Source organism: Nannospalax galili, unplaced genomic scaffold (genome assembly GCF_000622305.1).
Source record: "Nannospalax galili isolate Female #2095 unplaced genomic scaffold, S.galili_v1.0 scaffold475, whole genome shotgun sequence".
Classification (NCBI taxonomy): Eukaryota; Metazoa; Chordata; class Mammalia; order Rodentia; family Spalacidae; genus Nannospalax; species Nannospalax galili.
The window spans coordinates 2,775,318-2,782,271 of record NW_008339435.1 but is presented as its reverse complement, the minus strand read 5'-3'; the positions used below and the strand labels follow the sequence as shown (position 1 = coordinate 2,782,271).

General features: G+C 43.5%; 1 protein-coding gene across 3 annotated transcripts in view; it reads right to left on the bottom strand.

Moving 5' to 3' along the window:
* Positions 1-3,604, bottom strand: part of Hipk1 (homeodomain interacting protein kinase 1) — a 73,209-nt gene extending 69,605 nt beyond the window's left edge. Inside the window, exon 1 of one of the 3 annotated variants that reach the window (XM_029563989.1) lies at positions 3,586-3,604. The gene's annotated coding sequence lies outside the window, so the exon portion shown is untranslated. Of the gene's footprint in view, positions 1-177; positions 437-464; positions 483-3,585 lie in introns of those variants that run through there. The other 2 variants (XM_008833991.3, XM_029563991.1) reach the window with 2 other exon arrangements.
* Between the last annotated feature and the right edge of the window lie 3,350 nt (positions 3,605-6,954).

Here is a 6,954-nt window from a genome sequence, read left to right as displayed (position 1 = left end):
CTCAGCGCCGCGCGCTCGGGCCTCGGCCTCCCGCTGCCGTCCGGGACCACAGCCGGGCCCCTCGTTTCGTCGCCGCCGCTGTCGCCAGACCCGACGAGCGGAGCCCCGAGCGACCGCCCTCATCCGGCCGCCCCGCCTCGCCGGAATCCTTCAGCCGCCCAGCGCCATGACACCTACTGAGGCGGAAGTACGGAGGACCGAGCAGGCTGGGCTCACTGCTTCATTCCGCCGGCCACGGGAGTGGGTTGGCATCTGTTGGGAGCCAGCGTGGACTAAGTGTGGAGACCAGGTCCCCCGCCCCCTCCGCACAGCAGGCTCGGCGGTGGTTTACCGGAGTCTGGTGGCTGCCAGCATCTCAGCCAGTGTGACATCACCCCAAACTAGTGTGACCCCTCTTACCACGAGATCCGCAGCGCGCGAGGAGACAGTGCCTACCCGAGAAGCCCCTGAGGATGAAGGATTACCTTGGTTGAGGCTTTAATCGTTCGTGGTCACGTAAAGACGCCGGCAGTGTGACATAGGTGTAAGCGATCTGGAAGCCTCCCTATACTTCGAGTGGCCCTAGGGAGTGCTCCCATTTCTGTATTTGTGTTAGAAGATAAAAATAAACAACTGCTCTCAACTCAGGTCCTCAGTGCATACAGTGCACGAAAAATTTTTTTGCCTCTACCAGAAGGTAGAAAGCCTGAATATTGAAGAAACCAGCTGGGAGCAACGTTCTAAGAAAAATGGATACTTTGTGAAAACTAGGTTATCCTGTTATACAGTTGCCATCTCTCTCTCTCTCAGGTTCTGGAGGACTTGGGATGTAATTCCTGCTGTGTAAAATATTCTGACTCCTAAAACAGGGAACATTTTTAGAGAGACTTATCTATTCATGTGTTCCATCCCACAAATGCAAAAATCAGCAACGATCTGAAACCCACCCGCCAAAAAAAAAAAAAAATGACGGCCCAGCACCAATATTTTCATGCATTCTTTGAGTAAGGGAACAAACTTAAGAAAAGCCTCTTCTATCCGTTTTATTCCTCAGACTTCACTCATGCATTCTTGATTTCTGTAGATCTCACAGAAATCAACAACGTTTTTTTACAGAATATCCTACAATACTCTTACAGTACATCACTTGGATTCTCCTGTCTTAACTTTGAGAGTAGTTCCGTTTCATTGAGAATAGGGAAGTTCATTTCCCAGGAGGACCAGGGTTAGCGAAAGCGTTCAATCCCACAGGGCAGTTTTGTTTGCTTATTTTCAGAGAAACTTCCTTCTCACTGTTTAGAGAACATAAAGTCCCCACATTGGACTGACCTTGGAAATATCAAGACACAAGGGTGAATGAGCATGCCTGTTTGGTGAGCCAAGAAAAAGGCAGAAACCTGAAGTCCAGGGTTGAACAGATCCTGCTCCAAAAGCAACTTTAATCAAACAAAAATTGCTTACCTTGCTTTGGTTCACCAGGACTCTATGACATATTTACTCTCTCAAGTTAGGTCCTTTTTCTCTTTTCAAACATATCTCAAATTTTACCTCTAGGGAGCCTTTCCGGACTGACTCCCACATTATCCTAATTGGGCACCGGCATCTGATCACTTATTTGTGTGACCCACTTACTTGGGTCTCTATTTTCTTTTTTTTTTTTTTAGGTTTTTGAGACAGGGTCTCCCTTTAGCCCCAGCTGTCCTAGAACTTGCTATGTAGACCAGACTGACCTCAAACTCACAGAGATTCACCTGCCTTTGCCTCCCTAGTGCTGGAATTAAAGGTGTGCACCACCATGCTTGGCTTGGGTCTCTGTTTTCATTGTTCTTAAGTCACTTCCTCATTCTTCAGGGACCTTTTTAAAATCTAGTATTCTCCTTTCTAATGTCATTCCTCATTGATCCAACAAACTGCTTTTTATTTTCTTTTTTTTTTTTTTTTTTTTTTTTTTTTTTTTTTTTATGAGCCTTCCTCATTTTTTTGGGACCTTTTTTAAATCTAGTATTCTCCCTTTTTAAGTTATTTCCCTTTGATCCCAAAAAATGCTTTTTTTTTTTTTTTTTTTTTTTTTTTTTTTTTTTTTTTGGACAGGGTTTTCCTATAGACCCAGCTAGTCTGGAACTTGCTATGTTGACCAGGCTAGCCTCGCTCTCACAGAGATCTGCCTGCCTCTGCCTCCCAAGCTTTGGTATTAAAGATGTGTACCACCATCACACCCAGCTCAACAAACTGCTTTTGTGCCTGCATTGTCAGACACTCCCAAGACACTAGTTCAGATGAAAGATTAATAAGATATGATCTTTTCCCTGAAGGAGCTTACAGTCTAATGAGGAAAAAATGTCCCAGACGCGTATGACTTGAATAAAGGAGTCAGAGAAGACCATCAGAAAAGGTAATATTGGAGCATGGTTTGCTCAAAGTTTCAAAGTTTAGTTTAGCTAGAAGTTACTTATCCATTCAAGACATATCTATAGAGAATCTGCTGTGTGCCAGACATTGTTAGAAATTGACAATGAAAAGAAGTATCCATGCTCAGAAGGAGCTTACAGTTCAGCAAAGAAACAGAATACGGAACTAGTAACATAGGTTGAGTCAGATTTTGAAAGCTAATGAAGAGCCCTTAGAGGCTTAATAAGACAGGTAATATTAATGAAGGGGTGGTGAGGAAGACAGCTGGCTAGAATAGGTAGACTCAAGAAAGGAGAGATAAATGAAGAATTTCCTCCCTGACTATAAAGAACAGCTGGAGAGGGAGGTGGAGCTATTAGAAGTTGGACTCTGTCTCAAACCAAAAACAACAACAATAACAAAACAAAACAAAACAGGAATTTTGAAACTTAGAACCTGGAGTCAGTGTTGCAGGCAAGAAATCGCTTGCAGTCAGACCTCCCAGAATTTGGGAGGTGGAGACTCAAGAGGTTAAGATCCTCCTAGGATACATACTGAGTTCAGAGCCGGCCTGGGCAACATGAGACCTTGTCTCAAAAAAAAAAATCACTTGTTCAGAAAATTCAGTGTTTAAGGCCAAACAGCAGAAGCTGATCAGATGGAAATTAATTCATCCCTTCTAGTTTGTAAGACTGAGGTATCTCCAAGATTTTGTTTTGTTTCATTTTGTTTGAGACAAGGTCTCACTGTGTAGCCCTGGCTGTCCTGGAAATTGCTGTATAAGCCAGGTTGGCCTCTGCCTCCCTAGTGCTGGGATTAAACATGGGCCATGATGCCTGTCCTCCCCAAAAATTTTCTAAGACTCCTTTAGGGTGTTGTTAGCAGAGAAAGCCCAAACAGAAGAATAGAGCAAACATTACTCATTACCATTCAATGGATAAAGTTAGGTTACTGGGGCTGGAGAGATGACTGAGTGGTTAAGAGCACTGGCTGCTCTTACAGGCCCTACGTTCAGTTCCTAGTACCCACATGGCAGCTAACAACTGTCTGTAACTCCAATTCCAAGGGATCTGATGCCCTCTTCTGGTCTCCATGGGCATTGCAGACACATGGTGTGTTTACATACAGACAAAATATTAACACACATAAAATATAAATAAATAATAATTTTTAAGACTCTCAGTGACTTAAAATGACCAAGTGTTATTGTTTGCTCACATTTAGTCCAGTGTGGAGAATAGGGGTAAGAGGATTGTTTGTCTCCATGAAGTCATTCCAGATTCTGTAGCTTCTTAGAACCTTTCATTTCTCCACTGCATCCTTTGTATCTGACCACAGAAAAAGGAAAGAGAGAATGTAGATTCTTCTGTGGGAAAATTTTTATAGGCCAGACCTGGATGCAACAAACAAATCTATTCTGTACACACTCATTGGTGGGAACTTTGGGACATGAATGCATCTAACTGCAAAGACGGGCTAGGAGATAAAATCTTGCTATATGCTCAGATGGAAAAGATACGTGATTGAGCCAGGCATGATAGTGCACACCTTTAATCCCAACGCCCAGGAGGCAGAGGCAGAGGCAGGAGGATCTCTGTGAGTTCAAGGCCAGCTTGGTCTACATAGCAAGTTCTAGGCCAGCTGGGGCGACCCTGTCTCAAAAAGAACCCCCCCCCGCAAAAGATACATGATTGTAGGGGTGAAAAGGTAACCTCTTAACCAAAATCTCCTTCCTATTAACAGAATCCCAGAATTGTTCAGGTAGAAGAAAGATCCCTTGAATTCAAGGAAGACAAGTTCCTTCATCCAACTCAAAGAATAAATCACAATTAGTTCAAACCAATTCCAATAACTATTTTTCTTTGGCACTGATAGGCATGGGGATGGGTATATGATTCAGTTCTGGCCAGTAAAATTTGCAGATACAGCTCCTGAGAGGCTTCTGGGGAAAAATCTTTTTCCCATAAAGATAGCACTGGCCAAACCTGGTAGCATATGCCTGTAATCCCAGCACTCAGAAGACAGAAGAAGGAAAATCATCACAGGTTTGAAGCCAGCTTGGTCTACAAAGTGAAAATCGAGCTAGCCTGGGTGAAAACGTGTCAGAAAAATAAAATCATGGGGGTGGAGAGATGGCTCAGTGGTTAAGAGTACTTGCTGCTCTTCCGGAGGAACCAAGTTTGGTCCCCAGCACCCATGTTAGGTGGCTCATCGCCACCTATAATTCCAGCTCCAGGGGATTCAAAGCCCTCTTCTGACCTGCTCCAACAGTGCACTCATATGCACAAACCCACACACATACACACACATATACACATAATTAAAACAAAAATAAAGGGGCTGGAGAAATGGCTCAGTGGTTAAGAGCACTGGCTGCCCTTGCAGAGGACCTGGGTTCAGTTCCCAGCATCCACATGGTGGCTAACAACCATCCATAACTCTAGTTCCAGAGGATCCAACTCTGTCTTCTGACCTCTGTGGGCACTGCAGAACATGGGTATGCTTTTTCTTTTTTCTTTTTTTTCCTTTTTATCTCCACAGCAAAAATTTTTAATTGAATTTTTGTGTATTTAATACAGAACAGCTCAAACAATCTTTTCTTTTGTTGGTCTTTTTGAGACAAGGTCTCCCTGTAGCTGCAGCTAGCCTGGATTCGCTATGGAGACCAGGCTGGCCTCGAACTCACAGAGATCTGCCTGCCTCTGCCTCCTGAGTGCTGGGATTAAAGATGTGTGCTACCACACCTGGCTAGCTCAAACAGCCTTAATCATCTTTATACCCCCATCCCCACTGACACCCTCCCATAGCCCCCCCACCATCCCTGTTAAGGCCCACTGGATGGTCAGTGCCCTCAAGCGTTCTGTCCACTAAGTCTAGTCAGCCTATCTAGAGTCCCTTGTGTTAGGAAGATCAGTTCTTCTTCATCTAGCAGAAATCAGTTGCCAACATTCCTTCAGATAAGGTTGAGGTCTGCCCATTTTCCCAGTTCTCTGCTGTGCAAGTCCATCCACTGAGGTCTAGTCAGTCTATCTGGAGTCTCTTGTTTTAGGAAGATTAACTCTTCTTCACCTAGTAACAAACACTTGCCAATATTTCTTCAGTTAAGATTGGGGTCTGCTGTTTATTTTCTGCTGGGTTATTGTCTGCCTGAGTTTGTATGGGACTTGTGTATGCTGACACCATTGCCATAGACTCATATGAGCAGGTTCCCAGGAGCTTGTAGGACTCTGTTTCCATATGGTCGTGCACCTCCTCCCTGGCTCTTACAATCTTTCTGCCCCCTCTTCTGAGATGGTCCCTGAGCCTCGGGTGGGAGTTTAATAAAGGGGCCCTGTCCAAGGACCAGCAGACTCTTGATCTGTACACTCTGGCCATTTGTGACCTTTTGTGTTCCTGGCTCTCCGCTGCATGAGGGAGCTTCGTTATTGAGAACTGATTCCTTAGTGTCTTCTTCTTTACCCCTGTTCTATGTTCCATGAGCCTTAGGCATAGAAGTTGCATTGTAGATGTTTCACTTAGGCCTAGGCAAGTCATAGAAAATGTCCGTGTGTGACCAGTTGTGGTACTTGGTAACAGTCTCTGACTAGTGTAAAATGAGCTGCTTTGGTGAGTTGTGACTGGATATTTGTCTGTAAGTATAAGGATATATATTTTGCACATAGTAAGAAATCACATTAGTGCACTTTCACACATCCAGGCAATGCACTCATACACATAAAAATAAAAATAATAAATAAAAGTTTTAAAAATTAAAAAAGTCTTTTTTAAACATTTAGAAATATACAATAAAATAAAATCAGGCTGGGCATGGTGGTATACACCTTTAGTCTCAGCACTCAGGAGGAAGAGGCAATTGGATCGCTCTGAGTTCAAGGCCAGACTGGTCTACACAGTTGAGTTCCAGGCCAGCCAGGGCTGCATAGTGAAATCCTGAAATAAATAAATTAATTAAATAAATAAATAACCTAATTAATTAATTAAAATAAAAAAGTCATTGAGAGGAAAAGTCTTTTGCTGCTTAACCTGTGTTTCTGAGACACTTAAGGCATAAAGATGTTGGGCCTAGAGCTGCCGTAGAGAGCAGTGGAGACAGCAGCTGAGGGCAAAGAATGATGGAGTGAGTGGGTTCTTGAGCTTCTGAACAAACCTGAAACCACCTCACTTCTGGACTTTCTCTTAAGTAAATAAATGTTATGCTTTAAGCCACTGTTAGATAAGGTTTCTGTTGTTTGAAGCTAAAACCACCCTTACCTATATAGGAAAAAAAATCTCAGAGATTTCTCTAAATGAAGGAGCTAACCTGTCATGTTCAAAGGTTCTGAGAGGTAAAGGTGGATGAGGATTGGGGTACCTGGCTACCAAATGGTCACTGCTAAACTTGATGACAAGCTTGGTGGCACAGTGAAGGCAGAAGCAATGTGCTTCCTACATAAGAGTTTATAGAATAGGATGGTGACTGTCAAGCTAAGAAGGATGGTTTGGTCCAACTGGGTGACAGGATTTATTCTGGGGAAGTAATTTTTTCTAGCTCTCAGTATTGAAAGAAGCTTCTTGGGTCTGTGCTATCCCTATTAACTACATCTGGGA